General features: G+C 36.2%; 1 protein-coding gene and 1 pseudogene across 3 annotated transcripts in view; both read left to right on the top strand.

Annotated features, from left to right (window-relative positions):
- Window positions 1-23,158, top strand: part of Invadolysin (leishmanolysin-like peptidase, invadolysin) — a 1,079,802-nt gene that overhangs the window by 13,599 nt on the left and 1,043,045 nt on the right. The gene's annotated exons all lie outside the window — the stretch shown is intronic.
- On the top strand, window positions 16,277-16,396 carry LOC117610577 (5S ribosomal RNA; annotated as a pseudogene).

Here is a 23,158-nt window from a genome sequence, read left to right as displayed (position 1 = left end):
GTATTGTAATGACCAGAGCACTGTCAATTTATTAAAAGGAGGTACTTATTGTTCACTACTTCTGTCTCCTTTCTTTCTCCTGCCACGAGTCACGGTTGTCTCCAGAAGCGTGCGCGAGGAAGAGTCTTGCCGGGAGTTTCACCGGGAACGAAATAACTGGCGTGAACATTGCGCAAATTCACAAATACATGGTTATTTACAAAAAATATATCGCATACTTTAATGTTTGCAATATAAATTGTTTTATATTTGAAACAAGTTCATAGTTGAAAATACATATTTTATAACTCCGAAATTAATTTTGGTATCCATGTTTATTAAGACATTTTTGTCTGTTTTGTTGAATATTAGGGCTATAGTTCCGAATACGACCGGTCGCCGATCAAGATGAAATTTGGAGGGTTGGTTGGGAGCAGGTAGACGACCCCAAATATAAAGTGGTATCTTCGGCTTCGTATTAGTTTCCGAGATATTAATTAAAAACTTTCGTACAATACATAGGATTTTTCCTATACAGACGTAACTAACACTACCATCGTCGCTGTAGCAACCGTCATCGTAAAGTGTCGAACAGCCGTTCACACCATAGCAATATCGTCTTCCGTTTCTATAGGGTGTACCATGTAAAATCCATTTTTTTAGTTACATTACGTTATGTTTTATATTGTATTACTAATTCTCAAGGAATTAAACACATTTGATTTATACGTAGGTTAGGTCAAGCTAAATAAATTTCCGGCGGCCGGTAACGCTGCAACAGTCGTCGTATCTCTAAAGTTTTGAATAGGACACCCTATAGATAGTCAGGTTGGAACCCTCGCTGTGTCAACGGCTGTTCGGCACTTGACGATGTCAGCTTACTACAGCGAAGACGGTTATGTTAGTTACGTCTGTATAGGAAAAATTCTATGTATTGTACAAAAGTTTTTAATTAATATCTCGGAAACTAATAGGAAGCCGAAGATACCACTTTATATTTGGGGTTCCCTTCCACCTCCCCCCTCCCCCTTAAAATTTCATCTTAATCGGCAACCGGTCGTATTCGGAACTTCATCCAAATAAATTTTATTATACATATACATATAAGTAATTTAAATGTCGCCCCTTTGATTGTGGTAGCCCTGTCAGGTGTTCTCAGGTTTATATGATCCAAAATAAGAATTGCGTTTTTTTATGTACATGTACTTACATGCCCGGTGCTAGCCGGTATCGTTTCTTAAGGGCTAAGAAAGAAATATAGGTATACCTGAGACTTTCTGGAACAACTCCTTGCTTTGAAACGTGACCTTTTCCAGTCCTTAGCCACAGTCAACTTGCGTGACACTACTGTGTACTTTATGATACTGTTTAGTTTATGAATCTTTTTAAGTACCAGGAGCGTCATTATGATTTTTTTAGAGTTTGCTGTTAGTTGACCCATGCTCTTCTAAGCTAAGGGGGATGCTCTGCGAAACTTTAAAACCATGAAAATAAAAACTTTCAAGTTTAAAATCATGAGAGACAAGGATTTAATCTTTAATAACGTTTTTTATCATCAAAAGTAAAAACATAAAATTTCGAAATCATGGAAGACAAGGGATAGAGAGTCTTATACGTCTGACAACAAATTATTTTTATTGAAAATTGTTGTTAAGAATATTATAATCCGATCATCATCATGAATATTATCATCTGATTTCGGCCATACCGGTAATGACACCCCTGCTACATACTGTGGGGGGGATAATAAAACCTAGCAGGAGATGATTCTACGTGTAGAAATAAAATGAAAATATATAATGGAATTTTTTCATAAGAAGCTTAATTTTTGCGAGAATCAAAGGGTATAGCAGGATAAGATGGTCAAAAGTGCCTTTGAGCCGATTTTATTCAGCAATGCATCAGTTTATAGCTTATAATAAAAAACGATAATTATTGAGATTAGGTTACAGCTCACGGATTTTGTTGAAATTTAAATATATTGTAAAACTCAACATTTTGAACAACTTTTTGTATAAACGCCGCTCGGCCGAGATATTTTCGAAAAACTGTCAAAACTAACGCATTGAATTCTGGCCATCCGTGTGCGTCCGTGAGAACGTACGCTTTAGTATGGGATCGCCGCTTTTCTACTGTTTCTGCAGGCAACAGCACGGTGACCGGTGACCAATATATATACCTTGTGTACTTCTGCATTTATGATTTCAATGTACGTATCGTAGCTATGATGGCAGCTGGGAATTTAATATAGCCTAACCTAACCCAATCTACTCTACCTAAGCAGTGAATTAAGTTAGGTTAGGGTAAAGTGATATTCTGGTCACCGTTAGACGTCCAGACACACATACTGAGATTCAAAATCATGAAAATTAGTTAAATTTAATTTTTAAGCCCACCCGTAATATATGTATGTATATATTGATGTCGGTCGCTGTGCTGCTGCCTGCAAAAACAGTAGAAAAGCGGCGATCCCATACTAACGCGAACACACGTAGTGTGACAGCCCGATAAGATCCGTTCTGGACTCCGATTCATCCCGTCAACCCACATCGATGACGACCCAACAACCCCTGGACCCCTGAGTCATTCTTATGGCTAACACTGACTCCTGGATCCGACACAGGAAGGGCTTTCTTTCCCTATCAGCAAGAATCTTAAGCCTCGTACTGACTTGAGCATTCGTGCGCCGAAAACGTTCGTTCGGGCAAAAATGCTCAAGTGAGTACGGCCCGTTAATGTGTTTGCGAAGGCCCAGAGCACGAACGAACGCTTTTCGACGGCTGTCAGTCCATCAAAGGATGTTCGTGCGAACAATTTTACTGTGCCGGTTACAAATTACCAAGTACCGTTAGTCGACCGCTGTCGAATTTACCCTTCGGAAAAACTCAGTTTATGATATAGCCTGATGAACCGTCATAAACTGATTTTCGATATTATTGAAATTTTTGATATTATTTGTTTGGATACTTTAACCCCTTGCACTATGCCGAAACTCGGAAAAAGCCAGGCCAAACCCGGGCCCCCGAATGGTGGGGATAAGAGCCGAAGCAATGTAGACAGAGTGTCGGAACTTTGAAACATGATATTTTGCGACTGAGTGCGAGAGAGACTAGTTCGAAATGTCGATCACGACTTATCGTCAGACTCGTGATATTCAAGTTTGGCCTAAAATTTTCATCACGAGTAAGTCTCGTCAAAATAGTGCAAGGGGTTAAACAGATAATGAAGACTCGTATATGAATTTCCCGTTGCTAAAAAACGTAGCGTTATAGCTAAGCGTTCTTTCACCGTTACAGCTTTTCTGAATCTGGTGTCGTTTTTTTGAATTTTGGGGCCGATAGCGTTTATTAAAAATTCAAAATCTTCCGACGACATCCGCACAAAATTTTTAAAATGTCCACTAGCTTCTAGCTGTAAATCTCTAACTAGTTTTTCACCACTAGAGGTTGCTCTATTTTTATATATCTGACTAATCCACCATCGTTTATCTTGATTTTTTCTTCTTCTTTTTCTTTTAATTATTGTGTTCATAACAATATACGCTGCACTGACGATCGTGACATTTGTTCCTGTCGACATTCTGACTTCGACTGGTTTACAGTAGAAAGAACCTTTCTACATAGAACCTACTTTCGACTTTATACGCACGAATGCGATGCTCGAGAGAACGAAGAAACACCCGAACGAACGTTCGTTCGCCGAGAGCATTCGTTCGGGCAAAATGCTCTAGTCAGTACGAGGCTTTATAATAAGGCCCTGAACTTTCATAGACGGACAAAATATTAAGAGAGTTCTTAAGTATTTGTTTTTTTCTACCACGATCTTTTTTGGGGTGGCAATGGATAGGGACTTCGAAGTCGTTGAACCATCGACCGTCTTCGACAACTTTATGGCTAGGACGTTTATGGTTTCGAGATGATGGCTGGTGGCCTACAAGGCACGTGGCTATCGAGTATCTTGGGAGGGACTGTTTACACTGTAAACTTCACGTCTCCGTCTTGGGCTTCAATGCGCGTCAATAAAATTTATTTAGTTGAAACCTTATTCTAATACAGTGTTTCGTCCGACGCGGAATAGAATGCACGACAGTTCTCGAAGGTCGGTTTATGACATGAACGTGCAAAACAAATTCTGATAGAGATTAACTTTTCCGCATTTTTATTGAACTTTACAACCGACAATTTCACTTTCGCGCGACAGTAAACTTTATTTTCTCGAACCTCTTAATCCTAATACAATAGCTTCGAATTTTGCGCTTCGCCGTCCCAACAACTCGAAGACATGTCATAAACCTGAAGACCTGAAGAGTCGACCAGCAACACGTGCATAACGGCATTTGCTAAACAAAGGTCGACTTGAAAGAAACTATGTCACTCCGTCAAACCTTCGAGAACCCCCTCCTCCCACAAGACAACCAACACTCTCTCTCCAAGAGGGGTGACCAAAGGGCGTACACGCGAGTCCACAATTTTTAGAAAGGGACGTTGATTGGAAAAGGCGAAAAAATCAGCAACGCCTTTCACAGCACTACGAGGTGCCATGGCAAACATCGCAAAGTTTGCTCGACACTTCTCTTTCGAACGTCGCACAGTGGGACAAAACGGCTTTCGGCGATCAAAAATCGATTTTCGTGAAATCGAAAATTGAAAAACTAATTACATACATCGATAGAGAATAAACTGTAGTTTAACGTAGTGTAATCCGTTTTTTCATATTTCTTTCCGTTTTGCCGTGGTTCGTACTCAAAGTCAGTAGAAATTCGCCAAGACGAAACGCTGATAATATTACCCATAACTTCAATGTACGATTCTAATAAATTTTACTCGGAAAGATAAAATTCAAATGAATTACAAAGTTTACTAGATTAGTATAGATTCTATTCAGGGCATAAAATAAGTTAAAATGTTAACAACCTTTTAAATAATAGGATCTGATTGAAACGAAATACATTTAACTAAAATCTCAACTTTGCGTTTGATTTTAAAAAAATGTGCACACTTGTGCAGGGTGTGATTATTACTGTAGTAAAGAGTGAACCTTCCTCAGAATCAGAATCAGAAAAAAACGGCTGCCCCAACCTGCCACTGCTCAAAAAAATGGCGATTGAAATAAATTACACCCATCTTGGCCGCAGCGCACGATGATGGAAAAGCAGTACCAGATACGATTATTATCCAGTTAACTGCATTCGACGTGTACATTCGTTACCCAAAACTTTATTTCGGCCTTGCAATATGCCATAATAAATTTTCATAATTGTCGAAACTATTTTCACGAATGATTTGGTATAGATCATAATAAATATAAATAAATATATTATAATAACACATGTCTTGTCATTTTTTAATTATTAAATCCGTTTTTATTATAGTTATTAACAGTTTTGAGTCAAATCTTTGTTAAATGTGTGGGATTTGGTGGGGTATGAAATTAACTCCATCAACTCCGTTCTGCACCTTTGCTTTATTTCGATGCTAACTCTCTCGACGTTTTACCAAGACTCACTGGTGCTCGGCCATCCTCTCCGTTAAAAAGCATTCAGAGAAGGAAGAGAAAGGGAGGATGGAGAAAGAGAAAAAATAGAGAAAGAAAGAAAAGGTCTAAATATTATAGTAAAGTGTCGATAAGGGTAGCGGAAAGAAATCGTAAATATGTCGTGGTGAAACGGCTCGCCCGAACCTGAGAGTCGACACTACCCAGGCCCGGCCGAGGCCCTGAAACAAACATGAAAGGAGATAATAGAAATTTTGACTCGCTCGGGTCTGGTTGCCAAATGCGTACTTGACCAGACCCGACGTGCACGAAGAGAGGAAAAGAAAACGAAAAAGACAGCGGCGTATGTGGTGCGCCGGTCGCCACAAATGACATAAAATATGTCTAACAAGTGAAGGATATTGAACGCGTTATACTTTATATGTGAATATTTTCACACCCTGTAGTTCAATATGATTTATATTGATACAACTTATGTACCATAATGTAGGCAAAAACGTCCCAAAATTTCATTCAAATATTTCCAATAGAACCGAAGTTACAGAATTTTGATCGTCGAAAGCTGTTTTGTCCCACTGTGCGTCGCATCGACGAGAACACGAAAGCCTTTTTAGTTTCAAAGCGCAACAGGCATACGAAATCGGCCACAGAATAATTATCATTCACGTCCAACAGTCGGGACGCGAATTAGACTCTTTTCTTTGAACGTCGCCCGGTTCAAGTGTAGTGGCATACGAACTCGGCCAAATTCAATTCACGCATTTATCGTTAACAAAAAACAATCGATTACAGTGTCCAAAATTAACTTGGCGGACACGTGTTGTGTAGCGTCGCGTACCAAAAGGTTTAGTTAGGCTTTACGACCCCAACAAGGAAACAATCCGCGCTGCGACACGCAACACAAGTTTCTACGCGATCGAAGAAACAACAGCGTATCAGCATTTACAAGAAAACTCGAGTTCTGAGTTTCCGACATTTTCTACGTCCACTTCTTATACGCAATCAAATAATTTGAATTCGTAAAATTATAACTACTGCAGTTCTGACAATTGTAATTTACATATATATAATTCTTCATGATAATTAAAAGTGGACGCAGACCCTCTCGAATGTTCAAAACCCAAGTTTTCTTTTAAATATTGATACGTCGTATTAAAATGAAGGTATCGATATATTCGAACATTTGTATAATTGAAATATTTGTTATGAAATAGAAGAGAATTTTATTGAATAGAGTTCTCAAAATTTTAATTCGAGAAAAAAAAATGCCAACAGCACGCGGAGTTCCCAAGCTGTCACCCATCCAAGTACTATCCGCGCCGAACTTATTGGTTCAGCACGAAGTTACATTTGTGGTCTATGAGATAATACTTGTTACCTGCAGGAAAACAAATTAGAAATACCTACGTATAAAAATTCCCTAGACTAAGTGGTATCTTAGTTTCTAATCTCTGATCGTATTAAAATAAGTAATTTATCATAAGGTAATTTGTGTTTATATTCGAATGGTAAATTGTAACTTCTTAAACCAGTAATATGTACTATGTAGTAGTCTGTTGCTCTGTAGTTGATTTTGGTAAAATTTTTCTGCTAATCCCTTAATGTAGTCGCCAATGGGTTCAATTTCGGATTCTTCGTGAAGAAAGGTGATAGGTGTGTATCTATTAACGGAGAGTATCATCCGTAAACATTTATTCTGCAGAATTTGTAAGTGCTTCAGGTGTGATTTGGCCACACTGCACCAAACCGGTGCTGCGTATGTGATTATAGGTCGTAGTAGCATTTTGTAAATAAGCTTCTTATTATTGACTGTTAAGGAGGAGTCGTTCACCATCAACGGGTATAATTTCTTGATGACGGAGTAAGATTTCCTAATGATGTTTTTAATGTGCATGTGGTATGTTAGTTTACTGTCGAGGTGAACGCCTAGGTATTTGACTGTGTGTGCTGGGGTGGTTGGATAGCCGTATACAGTTATGGGTTAAAAGATTTTGATGTCTTTCCTTTTCTTCGTGAATACAATCACTTCCGTTTTTGCTTTGTTTACTACGATTTTCCAGTCCTTGTAGTATTTTTCTAATATGTAGATGTGTGTTCGCAGCTGCTTTGCTACTACTATGGTTGAGAAGGAGTGCGCATAGATGGCTATGTCGTCTGCGAATAATGCTGTGCTTGTGTTAGCGTATTTCGGTATGTCGTTAATAAAAATAATGAACAGTTTGGCTCCAAGTACTGTGCACAGATAAGATGTTGCGGAGGCTAAGGAATGCGGGTACGATTGGTCAGAGGTTTCTAGTCACGCCTAATGCACATGCATTCTAGACCGTCGCGCGTTATTGGTCGAAACGTTCACAAAACACTAAGCACGCCGCTTGCACGCCGCAAAGTCAAATGGTGTGAGTGCGTGACGACGTTGGGACTAGGCAAGACAGACCGAGGAGTCATTCCTTAGCCTCCGCAACATCTTATCTGTGCACAGTACTGTAAGACTAAAAACATTTTCTGGGTACCATACCCGCCTTGTTCGTTCGTTCCTGCGCTTGAGGACATCTGGAAAGGATATGCTACGTCAACGTATCCTAAACAAAAAATACAGAGAGCGAACAAAGGACGATGGAGGGTTTAACCTTGACGTGGAAAAGAGGCCCTTGCGTTTTCGATTGAGAGGTCATTCTTTTCCGTTACGACGAACGGGCCAGTGTACAGTTTTTCGCTGTAGCAATCGCGTTTGAATATTGTGAGTATCAGTCCATCTTACTGTAACTTGTAAAATAAAGACTCAAGTAGCGTATTAACTTACAGTACCGACCCCTGGGGTACCCCAGCTTTTACTTTGTACTTCGTGGACTTTGCCCCTTCCAGTGTTACAATTACGTGTCTTTTGCAAACAGGAGTAGACGAATTTGATGAGTGCTTGTGGGTATCCAAAGGCTATCATTTTGTACATTATCGCATCGATCCATACCTTATCAAAGGCTTTTTCGATATCCAAGAGGGCCATAGCTGTTACTTTATTGCGGTTAAAGTTAATACTAATGTCGTTCACTATTCTTGTCACCTGTTGGACCGTGTTATGCTTCTGTCTAAATCCGAATTGTTCGTCTAAAATGATATTATGTTTGTTTTCATGAGTATTAAAGCGTTTCAGAATTATCTTTTCTGCTAGCTTGCTAAGTGTGCTAAGCAAGTTAATGGGCCTGTAGCTGCTTGGGTCGTTGCTTTTCTTTCCGGGTTTTAATATTGGAGTTATGAGTCCGGTTTTCCAATGTGCCGTGAAGTAAGCCAATTTTAGTGATGCATTTATTATATACATTATTTGTACTATTGCTTTCTTTGAGATATTTTTGAGGATTATGTTCTGTATGGTGTCTATGCCAGGTGCTTTGCGGGAGGGCAGTTTCTTAATTTCTTCAGCTATTTCTTTGGGTTTGGTATAGTATTTGTAGGCGTCTGAGGTTGGTGCGCTTTCCATATAGTCTCTCACTGTTTTTATGACATTTTCCTGGTGTTTGGTGTTGTTTGTGAGATCGATATTGTGGACATCCTCGAAATGTGTGGCTAGTAGATTGGCTTTATCTTGAGCTGTTATGGCTTCAGAGCAATTTTTTTCTAATATTGGTACTGGGTGGTGTTCTGTTTTAAAAATTTTGGTCATTCTCTATAGAGAATTATCCTTAGGATTTAATTTTTGCAGTTGTTTATTCCAGCTTTTATTTTTGTGCTCAATTATTTTCTTCTTGATGTCTCTATTTAACCTGTAGTATTCAACCTTGTCTTGTACCATTTTTGTTCGTTGCCATCTTTTCCGTAGCTTATTTCTGTTTTTAATTAATTCTAGTATCACATGGGAGAGTCTGTCATTAATACTAGTGAGTTCTTTGGTTGGCACGGCTTGCTGGATGCAATAGTTTATATTGTTTGTTAGTTTCTGCACTTCCCTGTCTATTCCGTGTGTTGTCGGAATATTAGACGTAATTTGTACTCTATCATTCAGCAGCGAAATTTCTTCCAATTTGCTTCTTCATAAATGTATAGTCTTTTAGTTTGGTGGGTTTTATGTTGCGCACCTAGGTAGAACAGTATCGGGTTGTGATCTGAACTTAATTCGTGTTGCACTTCTATATCTGAGATGTTTCTAACATTTTTATTGATTGCTATGTCTATAGTTGATGGTGTTGTATTGTTTGGTAGGTAATTGGTTGGCTCGTTGGGATATAATATAGTGCAGTTATTATTTTGTGTGTAATTGAGTAATATTCTGCCACTCTTATTGTTCCTATTGCAGTTCCATGTCACGTGCGTTGCGTTCAGATCACCTACCATCAGTAGCTTGTTCCCTGTGTTCATCAGTTTCTCTATATCTTGATACTTAAGCACTATATTTGGTCTTCTATATACAGATATTAGGTTAATGCCTGATAATAACCTAATTCCAACTGCCTCTAATGTCATATTGTTGTCAACATTAAGTAGTTCATGTGGAACATTATTTTTAACTAACACAGCCTCTCCACCTGCTGAGTTTTCTCGTTCTTTTCTGTAGCAGGTATAGTTTTTTATCTTAAATTTATCCTTGGTAGTATATTTAGTTTCATTTAGCAATAATATATCTATTTTTGTTCTATCAATTTTGTTCTATCAAGGTACTCTATTAATTCTCCTACTCTGCTTCTTAGTCCACTTGCATTCCAGCTACAGATTTTTAGCCATTCTGCTTAATCCATTCTGCTTCCAACTGGGGTGAAAATTCAACAAATATTTGAAATTGGTCCATTTTTGATTGGCACTGCTGCAATTTAATTCTTAGATCCTTTACCAATTTTAACATAGAGTTGATATTGCAGATCTGATTTATTTTGTTAATTTCTCTTGACAATTCTGTGATCTTAGAGTACTGGTTGCTAGCATAGCTTGGAGGTGTGCTTTCTTCATTTATTAGCCTGGTATTTTCTTCAGGTTTGCTTATGACAGTAGTGTTTTGGGGATTCTTATTTATTGTGTTCCAAGCATTTATTGATGACGTCGGTGCAGTTTTAAATTTAGGAAACTGTCTAACATCGTTGATGTTTAAGCTTGCAGTTTTAACTTTTAATGCTATCTTAGCGTTTGAAACATTATTTTTACTTGAGAGTGCACTGAGTCTTCTTTGATATGCTATGCATATTGTTGCATTCGATGGGTGATCCCCATTGCAGTTGGCACATTTAGCAGGCAAGTTTTTAGATTTGGTACAATCTCTTAGCAGTTGCATGTCCCCACTCTTGGCACCTATGGCACTGAGTTATCCTTTTTTTATTAATGTAATTTTCCCATGTTATTTTTGTGTAGCTGAGATATTGTACTTTTTGTTTCAGGTGAAATAGTATTGTGTTAGCACTGAATGTTACCATAAATAGTGGTCTTGCTGTGTTCTTCATTAAATTTATCTGGATTGCGTTGAAGCCTAGTTCTTTTAATTCGTCCAACATTTGTGTTGCGTTAGATTTTGCACGAAGTCCTCTAATTACGAATATGCATTTTTTGTTTTCTTTTTCTGTAAAAGTATGAAACTGTAGGGGAGACCGGGGGCAAAAGTAACACGTTATGAAAGTAACAATCCCCCCACAGTCCACATGTAACGTCCTCAGGAAGATTTATCCCTATAGTGGGAAGCACAGTCATACCCCCTCCCTTTTTAGTCAGTCGACGCCGGTTACCGCCTGAACTGCTTTTGTTAACCTAACCTTTGTGATTTGATAGTCACCAAGTAAGTTTTTCTCCTTTCAAGTTTTTTGTAATAAACGATAGGCAATGCCGAAATTCTGAGGCAAACAGGTGTCTATGTATTCTTAAATAGTGCATTAACCTAACCAGATCTTTGATTTAGATACCGTCAATATACTTTCCAAATTATTAATTTTCAAACTTAAAAAACGTGGTTGGGGACAAAAGTAACACGTTGTCTCGGGGACGAAAGTAACACGTTTTAGTGCATGAAATGTAAGGGTTGGTCTCATGAAGACTGTACTCAAGGTGAGCAGACTTATCTGTGCCATAATGGTATTTCATAAGTTGTTTTTAGACTTTATAACCGTGTTTTATGTAAGCTGTTAAAAGTTAAAACTTGTCTTTGAGATAAGTTTTGATAACAAATTAACAAAGTTCCTATAATATTATATGTATAATTTATTCAGAGGCTATATTAATTGTTGCAATAAAGATAAAACTTTGTATAACATGTGTTGCATTGGTATCTAATTCCTTATGTCCCTATTCGTAGTGTTACTTTCGTCCTGGTGACCATATATTGCTAACATGAAACTTGAACCAGTGTGCATTTATAGACGAATATATGGGCTACATGTAGGTATAACTTTTTTCAAATTCACTCTTAACACTCACTGGTAATAAAGCCAAACATGAAAAATGTTACTTTTGTCCCCGGTCTCCCCTACATTAGTACTTTGCCACTGGTCTTTTAGTAGTTGATAATCTGATTGACATGTTTTACATGTTGTAAAAACTTCTGTGTAGCCCTTGTTGTATCTTATATAAAATTTGTTTCTTAACATATCTTTTATTTTGGTTAGGAATTTGCAGTGTTCATTGATTTCCCCATGTATAACCAAAGGTGGTGGATTCTTTACTTGCTTAGTGTTTGGTGTCTTGGCTGGGTTTGTCGTTCCCCCGTCCTTTGTGGTGGTTGCATCTTCTTGCTCTGTATCTATGTCCGAGTCGTACTCGCTTAGCGCGTCGTATTTGTTTCTTGTGGGTACATTGTAGGTTACCTTATATCTTGACATTTTTTCCTTCGGACTTTTCAATTATATCTGGACGAGAACCTGTATAATCCTAAGTCATGGCTGTATAATCCTAAACAAATGGAAATTACTAATAATTTTATACTCATAAATATAAATAGAATTTGTTCGGCATTTTACACGAGTATAGCTGATATTGGCACGTAACATTTTATTCGCGGAATAATCCATTTTTAAATGTAATCTTCCTTCTACTGCAGAAAAATTAGCATAAAAGATATTCTCGTTTTTATACATCATTCAGTGCATATTGCGTATTAAAATAAAAATGCAACTTAATCATTATTTCCTACCATGATCCCTTTTCGCGTGATAGTAGTACAAACCGTCAACCGTTATTGTCATCAATCCAACTCCCAGTGCTCGCACATATACAACAAATATATAATTAAATTAAAATTGTGGTTCTTTTCATGGTCCGCCGTTCGAGGATTAATAAATGCAACTATTAGTACCGCTAAAATGTATTATTAATCAGCGTTATTCATGCAAGTACAGTGGGATCCGATTATTATAATCACTCATAATGTTATCGATCGGTATTACATTATTTCTTTTAAATAATGTACTGGAAAAAAAGAATCTAGCATTGAGAAGTACTGCTATAATGTCACAGGGGACAAAATGTAAAAATTCTTAATAAATTCGTACTAAATGCACTTTTCTCCGAAATTTACTTTTAATTAAAGCATACCTTTTACCGGTAATTATCGATATCTCATCAACCTCACCGATTTCGCTCATTTTTTAATATGTTGTTGGGATGATGATTTTAAGCAACTTTTTCTTATATATATAACCGCCGCTCGGCTTTAGTTTTCGAGATATTTGCAAAAGAACATTGCTACTATCGCAGTGAAAATTCTGCGTATACCTACACGTCTGTGGCGGTGTGTTCGTCAGTATAGGATGACTGGTTTCTGTAAACGCAGCATGGTAAATATCCGTCAAGCAGTATACATAACGGGTGGAATTTAAAAATCCAATATTAATTTAACCTAACCTAAGCTAATTTAATACAAAATTAAATTAGTGTATATTGGAAATAGGTGGTGAAACAAAAAATAAAAATAGAAGAAAATACTTTAAATAAAACCTTTATTTAAGCACGTGGAAGGACACGTCCGTACAGCTCGAAAGAAACAGTCAGACTACAAACAGGTCAGTGACGAAGAATTCGTCACGTACCCATAGACTCTATCGGTCCTATTCGTTGTCTAAATAAGCCAAGAAGGGACACAGCTGCACCCTCTTGACTTGTGCCTCGAAAAAGAAACTTAATACGTACGTCGATGGTTTTTGTAAAAGAATGAAAAACTTTCTCTTCTTAAAAGAGAAAAACCAACAGTGTACTTGTTAATTAGTGAATTAGGTTAGGTTAAGTTAGGTTAGATTAATATTCTGACCGTCATCAGGCGGCCGAACACGCGACCCAAGATTCAAGATCATTGAAATCAGTCAAGTTCGATCTTCTAGTTCACCCATTATAGTCCTTGGGTTTCGGCCGCCGCAATCTGCTTACAAAAAGAGAGGATAAGTGGTAGTCATGCTGACGCACACACCGCCACGGACGTGTAGGTATACGCAGAATTCATTGGCGTAGTAGTAACTTTCGTTAGCAATCATCTCGAAAACTAAGGCCGAGCGGCGATTATATGTTTAGGAAAAAGTTGCTTAGAATCATCATCCCAACAATATATTAAAAAATGAGCGAAATCGGTGGGGTAGACGAGATGTCGATAATTATCCTTTCACCTTTTATCTTCACGATTGCATAGCAAGAATTTTTGGCTGTAGTTCCGAATACGACCGGTCGCCGATCAAGATGAAATTTGGAGGGGTAGGGGGGAGGGTGGAGGGGACCCCAAATATAAAGTGGTATCTTCGGCTTCCTATTAGTTTCCGAGACATTAATTAAAAACTTTCGTACAATACATAGAATTTTTCCTGTACAGACACAACTAACACTACCGTCTTCGCTGTAGCAACCATCATCGTTAAGTGTCGAACACACCATAGCGATATCGGCTTTCGTTTCTATAGGGTGTTCCATGTAAAATCCATTTTTTTAGTTACATTACGTTATGTTTTATATTTTATTACTAATTCTCAAGGAAGTAAACACATTTGATTTATACGTAGGCTAGGTTAGGGTAGATAAATTTCCGGCCGCCGGAAAGCGGCCGGCAACGCTACGACGGTCGTCGTATCTTCAAAGTTTTGAATAGGATACCTTATAGATAGTCAGGTTGGAATCCCCGCTGTGTCAACGGCTGTTCGACACTTGACGATGTCAGCTTACTACAGCGAAGATGGTTCTGTTAGTTACGCCTGTATAGGAAAAATTCTATGTATTCTACGAAGGTTTTTAATTAATATCTCGGAAACTAATAGGAAGCCGAAAATACCACTTTATATTTGGGGTCCCCTCCCCCCTCCCCCCTCCCCCTCAAAATTTCATCTTGATCGGCGACCGGTCGTATTCGGAACTTCATCCGAATTTTTAAAGAATACATAAATTAAATCTTTTCCTGAAGTGTTCCCTTTATCATTTTAAAATAAATTATTGTAGTGAATGGGGATCATAATTGTCATAAACCTCTGTAGGCAATCACATGTTTTCAAACGCGTTAGACAATTTGATTCTTTTATTTCCAGGCTTGAGTTCTTATTGTCAGACTTTAAAAGAATTTGGAAAAATTCTGAGATATTTATCAAAGTCTCTATCAAAGTTGTCTGTTTAGTCAAATATTTAAAACTTTTTTCAATAAAAATAAAAAACTTGAAGGAAAGTCCGAGAAAATGGGAATTCGTTTGGGTCCTCATCCAGATTGCTTACGGAGGGATAATTATTCGTAATAAATTGAGTTCAGTAATGAAGTTTCTTTGTCCTCTGTTTAAATATTACCAGCAAAAAGTAACAAGCGGATTCCACTAGGTACGCTTATCGCGCTAAATCTACCGCGCTATAAATTAGGTAGGTACTTGAGAAACATGGTTTTCGTAACATATACAGTCACTCACAGTGAAAATCGTCTACCCGTAACAGGGCGTGTATTAGTCTAAATAAAACAATAAATACAAATAAAATACAATGATTGCGCATATTAAATTATTCTACATAAATAACTACATAATATACTCGAAAAGCAAAAGATTCTGTTGAATAATAATCGAGATATAATATTGCAAATAGAAACATGTCCGAAATGAACCTCACAGTGAAAATCGTCCACCTACAACAACGTTTGATAAATTGCAATAGTTAACTGATTTTGTAAGTTTTAATGAGTGATTCTTATAGATTTTTTTATGCTGAATCCGAATTTCTAAACCATTTTCATCTAACTTTTATAATTTTCGAGATAATCAATGTTAAACAGAAATTGCAATTATTCAACTTTGGAATTGATTTATGCTTTTACAATAGCAGATATTCAGGTTCTTTTTTCACGTTATAATTGTGTGGAATGTACCGAATAAAATGATATAAATTGTTATTACATTATAGACATGTAAATATGTTTAAATAATAATGGAAGTGGAAGAGACGCCTAAATTGCACGAACGTCGACTGATATTTTTTATTATATTTCAAAAACTAACAATCTTGGAGAAAATCTAATTATATCACACGATAGAAAAACATTTTTGCTAAGTATAACATTAAAGCAATGGGTAAAAATTAGGTTTCTACTTTAAGATTTAAGCCTGATAACTTGGCATAGAAGGAAGGAACATACTTGCAAAACGTACACGACAAACAGTTCGACCGTAAGCATTGAGAACTACTGTTGTCACCGCTATAACGCCATCTGTTAGATATCTAATAGCTATGGTGTTATAGCGGTGACAGTAGTAAAATTATTAGTAATTTCCATTTGTTTACGTAACTTTGGCAGATTTTGGTTTATGAATTAAACAGCAATTTGTCTATGTTTTTATAACATTGTGTATTCTTCAGACTTTTAACAGTTTCTCGATTTAAAAGAATGTATATTTCAGCCAACGGCCATACGACTTAGGATTATACAGGTTCTCGTCCGATCACCGCAGTCAAGCTAAGTTCGGCGCGGATAGTACTTGGATGGGTGACCGCTTGGGAACTCCGCGTGCTGTTGGCATTCTTTTTTTTCGAATTAAAATTTTAAGAACTCTATTCAATAAAATTCTCTTCCATTTCATAACAAATATTTCAATTACACAAATGTTTGAATATATCGATACCTTTATTCTATTGTAATACGACGTATCAGTATTTAAAAGAAAACTTGACTTTAAAAGGAATCAACGCAACTCCGTTGACGGTCAGAACAAGGACAGTATGTCCTTTTGTTTACGACATTCCCAAGTTGAAGGATTTTCCCTTAAGAAGGGAAAATGCGTTGATAGAACACACATGGCCTGCCTCAACCGTTTGTTTATGTATTTCGAATTTTCTAAGAATTGTTGGAATTGTTACTTTCCTTAACCTCCACAGTACCGGCGCGGCGGTTTGAACCATCCCAGAGAGGGGCAGGGGGCCACGATTGGGTCCACACTGGTCCCTAACTTGACCTTGGTTTTACAAATATTTTGAACTGATATTGTATTATTTTATCATCCATTTTTATTTTTAAAGAAACTTGTTTAGTGTTAAACACTCAAATTGAGTCCTCAGTTCTGCATTCAAACGGAACCAGGAACAACAGAGCAAGGATTGAATAAACAAATTTTCTTACAAATTTCTAATTTTGTCAAATACAAAAAAATTGATTTTACAATATAAAATCACTTCCTAGACGGTTAAAAACAGAACTAGCCGACCCGGTCTTATGTACCACCGCATAAAATTTTGATACACAACGCTTCAAAGTAATACACAATGATGATACCGTGCGGACGTTTGACACAAGTGGATCCCCCTCGTCCTCCATACAAGTGGATACTCAGCTTTAGCGACGACATCTATATTTTTAAAGGTCATCGAAGGTAATTAACCAGAAATTATTTCCTTTTCGCACGATTTATGGTAGGGATTTATTACTAGCCCGCGGGTGATCAAAAAGAATGGTTGTGAGAATAAACAGAGTCCAGATCTCCAACGAGAGTTATTCGAAGTCACGAAGCTATCGGGTCTTATACGAGTGATTGTTAAGAAAAAGGAATTAAAATGTTTGGAAATGGCGAGTAACCCGATGCTACGGGGCATTAATAGTGTTCCTAAAGATCCGACCATGGTGAAGTCGAGCGTGCCTTCTGGTAAGAGGACTGTGAGGAACAGCCCAGCGCTTACCCCAAAACCTTGAAATTATTGCATACACGTGCTTGAACAGTTCTGCCACGCGATTTTATTGTACCTGCCCGTATTTTATTACTAACACGTGGGACGCTCTGTACATTTCTACTTTTTTAAGTTTTATACACTTTTAAACACAGGCTGACTGTCACGCTGAAATTGCTGAAAACTTCTTTCACGTGTATACATATTTTTATTTTTAATAACAAAACTTATGTAGTATGTTCACGATATTTCATTATACAAGGTGAGTCAAATAAATTGTTACAAACTATTATCTTGGAAACTATAGCAGCTACAGATCTAACTTTTTTTTAAATTAAATGATACAAAGTGCCTGATTGGTGTATAAAAAAGTTTTCTAAAGTGGCTACCATGGGATCAGGCTAAACCGACATCATCTTTTTAAAATAAAATGCTATACTAATTTTTATTTATTTAAATAGCTTTTATCAAATTGAACGACGTTTATTCGAACCATTTTTTGATATCACTAATAATTAACAGTTTATGGTAGAGGTAATATTACAGGAGCGATTACGCGCAGGTGTTGAAGGAGGATTAAAACAGACGTATTTTGTATTAAAATTCATTTTATTAAATATTGAACCATTTATTTGTTAATCCTTACGTATTTCTTCTTTTTTTAATATTATAACTCTTATAATATTTTGTATCGGATAACATTATTACAGGTACCGACTTACAAGCATTTACATTCGACTTTTTCTTGTAAGGGTATGTGAAGCATAAAGTAATGAAAACTTCGCTTACCACAAAAGAAGATATGATAACTCGAATACAAAATGCTTAATTGTTAAGTTAATTGATAAATGCCACAGTACTGTCTGATGTATGTCATAATATTAAGAAACGAAGAATATTTACAACTAAAAGTCGTCATTTTCAATATTTACTAAAATGAATTTCAAGAAGAAATACGTCTGTTTTAATTCTCCTTCGACGCCCCTGCGTATTCGCTCCTTCAATATTCCCTCTTCCAGAAATCGTTAACTATTAGGAATATCAAATAATGGTTTGAATAAATATTATCCAGTTTGATAAAAATTATTTAAATAAATAAAAATTAGTGTTGTATTCCATTTAAAAAAGATGACGTAAGTTAACAAAATGTTATGTATATTACACGAATCAGACATTTTGTACTATTTAATTCAAAAAAAGAATTAGGTCAAAAGCTGCTATGGTTTCCGAGATAATAGTTTGTAACGCTTTATTTGACTCACCCTGTATATCTGTATTATCCATAATTTCAAGTAATGGAGGTATCCTCCGAAAGGCTTATTTGGCCAGCTGACTGAAATTTAAGGTGGAAGAAGGGGAGGAAGAGTCGATCCTAAATAAAACGATAAAACTTTAATCTTCGACTATTGATTAGTTTCCGAAATATTAATAAAAAATTTTCAGTAGAATACATTGAATTCTGCCTATTGCAAATATCTCGAAGGCTAAAGCCGAGCAACAACAACATACGGAACTACGTTCTTAAATGATAAGTCACGATTTTTGGAAAGGGTATAGCCGGGTAAAGTAAGCAAACTGGCCCTTGAACCAAATTAAATTCAGAATGCGTTATTCGATAGCATATCGAAAGAAAATACTGTACACCAAGTTTCAATCCTTTATCATAACATGGGGGGGGGGCAAAAGAAACACCAGATCGATTTAGAATACATATTCTAAAAAAACAGGAAATAAAATTCGAAGTAGAAGTTACTTTTTCATGCGAAATAATTGGTTTTTGATTTTTTTAACTACGTTGCACCACAACAAAAAATCTGGAAAAATTCAAAAGTAATAGTTATACTAATATGTTATTACCGCCGTAATATAAAAGTAGTGTTCTTACGTTTTCAATAACAAATCGCGTTTCTTCAGATTGTTTGTTCGGTTTTTCATTTTTTACAACTAGGATTTACAATGAAAAAATCTGAAAAAATTCCCTAATATGCGCTACCGTGTTTGTAGTGTATCAGAATTTTTTCAGAATTTTCGGTTGTTATTAAATAGGAGATCTGGCGTTTCTTTTGCCCCCTCTTACTGCCCCCCTGGTTAAGATAAAGGGTTGAAAATTGGTGTACAATATTTTCTTTTGATATGCTATCGAATGACGCATTCTGAATTTAATTTGATTCAAGGGCCATTTTGCTTACCTTACCCGGCTATACCCTTTTAATTAATTGTAACTTTTAAACGTGTTGATCGATCTTGATGAAATTTTCAGCACACACATAACTTATTTGAATATACGAAAGACATATTTTAAATTTTCATTATAGACTCACATAAAAAGTTGAAAAATTACCCTTCACTATTTTCTTTCCTGATTTCAACAAATTGTAATTATTTAAAACGACAAAAGCACATATGTTACGATTAGTAAACTAATTAGTATAACTTTTCGAGAAACCTGAAGTCATTTGGTTCAATTTTAAGCAAGGTATTCTGTTTTAAATGGCGTTTGTAAGTTTGTGGCCACCACTGTATGTGTAAAGGGAAAAGTTGTTCAGAAGGCTGACCTTGACAACATATTTGAAGGTCATTGAAATCGATGAGGTCGTTTGTTTTGTAAATAATTACCATAAATCCTTAGTTTGAATATTTCCTTTTGAAGATTTAGTAGTTTGAATTGTGTATGTATGTAACTATGCTTCTTAAGGGGGGAGCAAAATTAAAAAAAAATTTTTTTCGAATTTATTGTGAAGAGAGCATAATGTTTTTTTATTTACTATCAACGGCATGTTATTATATAGCATTTAAAGAATATATATAAATTTTAGGATTATAAAAATGTTTATAAATGAAGGAGTTGGTTGAAGTTGGTGTCGAGAATGCGCTGTGCAGCCTACAGGTCGCTGTAATTATCTGAAATCAAAAACCCAAAAGTTTTTCGTTAAAATATGATAATACACTTTGCATGAACCTAAATGTAAAAAAAAATTTCAAAAATTAAAAATTCTGCGCCACTTTGAAGAAAAATCACCACATTTTTTTATATAGAAATGGTTATAAACATTGTTTGTTTCAATTTAAAAAAAAGCCTTTAGGTTAATGCACAGGAGAATATATTAAGGAATATTCGTGCCAAAAATAATCGGTTGAGAAATGCCTGAGCTACATTGCACGGCGCGTAAAATTTTGTGTTTTGAGATAAACGCATTTAAAGTTTGCGGAAGGAAAAATAGTCTTTTACGAAACTTACAGCTTATGTGAAGTTAATCAGCGATGCCAGGGCTGTACAGTAAACCCTCTTCTTCTCGAAATTCGCTCAGCAAAGCCTGCTGTTTCTCTTTTCGAGCAGTTCTTGCCTCTTTTGTCCTCTCTCGGCTGCGGCGCTCCTGACTGCTAATACGATGTACGTCATACGTATTAGCAAACTGCTTACACTGCAGCCCGATTTGTAAATCGTTCATAACTTGTAAAATGAAGATGTAACCTTCATTAAACATGCCAGCAGCGAAATATGCAACACTTTCAATAATTTTTGAGCCGCAGTTTAGATGCTTAGGGGCCAGACGCCAAAGCGTTAGCGTTAAAACTTTCGTCATGTGTTTAACCACGGAGCGGATCTATGACTCGCAATCTAAAGGTACTCGGTTCAAATCCTTGGTTCCCAACAATTTTTTTTTTTTTTATGATAATTTTTATGTAATAGTTATTCAAAAAGAGATTTATTTTTATCATTAAAAATAAAAAATAAATGTTGGGAACCAAAGATTTGAACCGTGGATCTCCAGATTGCGAGTTGTATGTGTGAGTTTATCATACTTCAGAATGTAAGGAGTAACTAACTGTAATTGTTAATATCTTTTAAACAATTAGCCGTCTGCCCCCAAAAGGGGGTATAGGCGTGTTCAGCTCGACGAGCTCTACAAGCTGGCAAAGTTTCATTAATAAGTGAGTGTAACACTTGGGTAGTTTCCCTTGTTAGACTTCGTATTTCTATTTGAAACGGTCAGAGCACATTCTTCAGATAGTAAATTAATTTTCTAACCAAAACAAAAAAAAAGGTGCAAATTTTTCATTTTACTTGACCCTCCCCCCTTAAATTGTATTTTCAAGATAAACCCTTTGAAAGATCAAATCTTTAAAATTAACGCACATGTTCTTCTTTCATCTTATGTCTGATGAACAACTTTTAGGAGAAACGTTTTTTGAATTTTTCTTCAAAATACATCAGTGATTCTTTTTTATTTATATCCAAGACTTTTAACTATCATATATCGCTGTTCTCTTTGTACGTTGTACGGACACGGCTTATACTACCCCCTTAGTTCAAAAATTGTTTTCGAAGTCATTATAATTTCCTTTTTGACTTCAAGCGAAAAATAACGTCAAAATACAGGTAAAACATAATTTTCTGTTATTTTTAGGACAAACGTAACCAATTGAAATCATTAAAAAATTAGAACATTCTTGACGGAATTTCAAAATTTTACTGAACCGTGAAAGGGTTAAATAAGGCACAGCGCAATACCATAATTCATTAGAAATTACCATAAATCCAAGAAATTGATCAGAAAGTGTTTGTTAAGATTGTTGTTGTTTATTAAAATTTTACATTGTTGTAGAACCAATTTTTATAACGCTTTTGCTGGTTACAGTATGTTTTATGTTATTAATAATCTAGAGGCTTATAAAAATTAGAATGGCTGGTAGAACTCCACTGCGATGATACTGGTTATAAAGTACGGCAGGGACACCACTGGTTTTCATACGTTTTCAAAGGAGAAAGTACTTGGTAGAGGTGAAACATGTGTCAGGGTCAATGCAGTTACGGACGTGACTAGTTATGTTCTCGTTAGATGAAAAATCGCGGTTTTCGAAAATTTTAATTGTAACTTCTAAGTGCATTGCCCGTTCTCGATGAAATTTTCCGCATACACATAACTTATTTGGATCTACGAAAGACATATTTTACATTGTCATTATAGACTCGCATAAAAAAGTTGAAAAATTACCGTTCACTGTTTTTTATCACGATTTCGACAAACTGTCATTTTTTAAAATAGCAAAAGTACATATCTTAGTACATTAATTTTTATAGCTTCTCAAAAAATCTCAAGTCATTTGAGAATGTCTAGCCAACTTCACTGCGACAAGTCCGATGCAACTCATCGTCAGTGTACGTTTTGCGATTATGTTCCTTCCTTCTATGCTAAATTATCAGGCTTAAATCTTGAAGTAGAAACCTAATTTGTACACATTACTGTAATGTTATACTTAGCAAAAATGTTTCTCTATCGTGTGATATGATTAGATTTTCTCCTAGATTGTTAGTTTTTGAAATATAAGATCTTTCAATAAGAGCGATAGATCTTTCAATTGTCACAGCCGCCATGTTTGTTATTCAATTGTCAGAGTCACATGATATTTGTACTCAGTAGTGCTTGGCAAGTCATTGTGAATAGATACTCACGATGCTCAACGCGCTGAAATTATTAAAATTTATTATCAAACTTCTTGTTCAATTCGAGAAACATTTTGTGCACTTCGTTCAATTTATTGTCGTAATCGTGTTTAGTGGAGGGGGTTTCGTCTCCCCGGACGTCTTGAGTTCGGGCCGGGAGCGTTAGGTGGCGGCGAG

The sequence above is a fragment of the Osmia lignaria genome, chromosome 11 (genome assembly GCF_051020975.1).
Source record: "Osmia lignaria lignaria isolate PbOS001 chromosome 11, iyOsmLign1, whole genome shotgun sequence".
Taxonomy (NCBI): Eukaryota; Metazoa; Arthropoda; class Insecta; order Hymenoptera; family Megachilidae; genus Osmia; species Osmia lignaria.
Note: the sequence above shows the minus strand (reverse complement) of the source record. Positions and strands in the feature narration are given on the sequence as shown.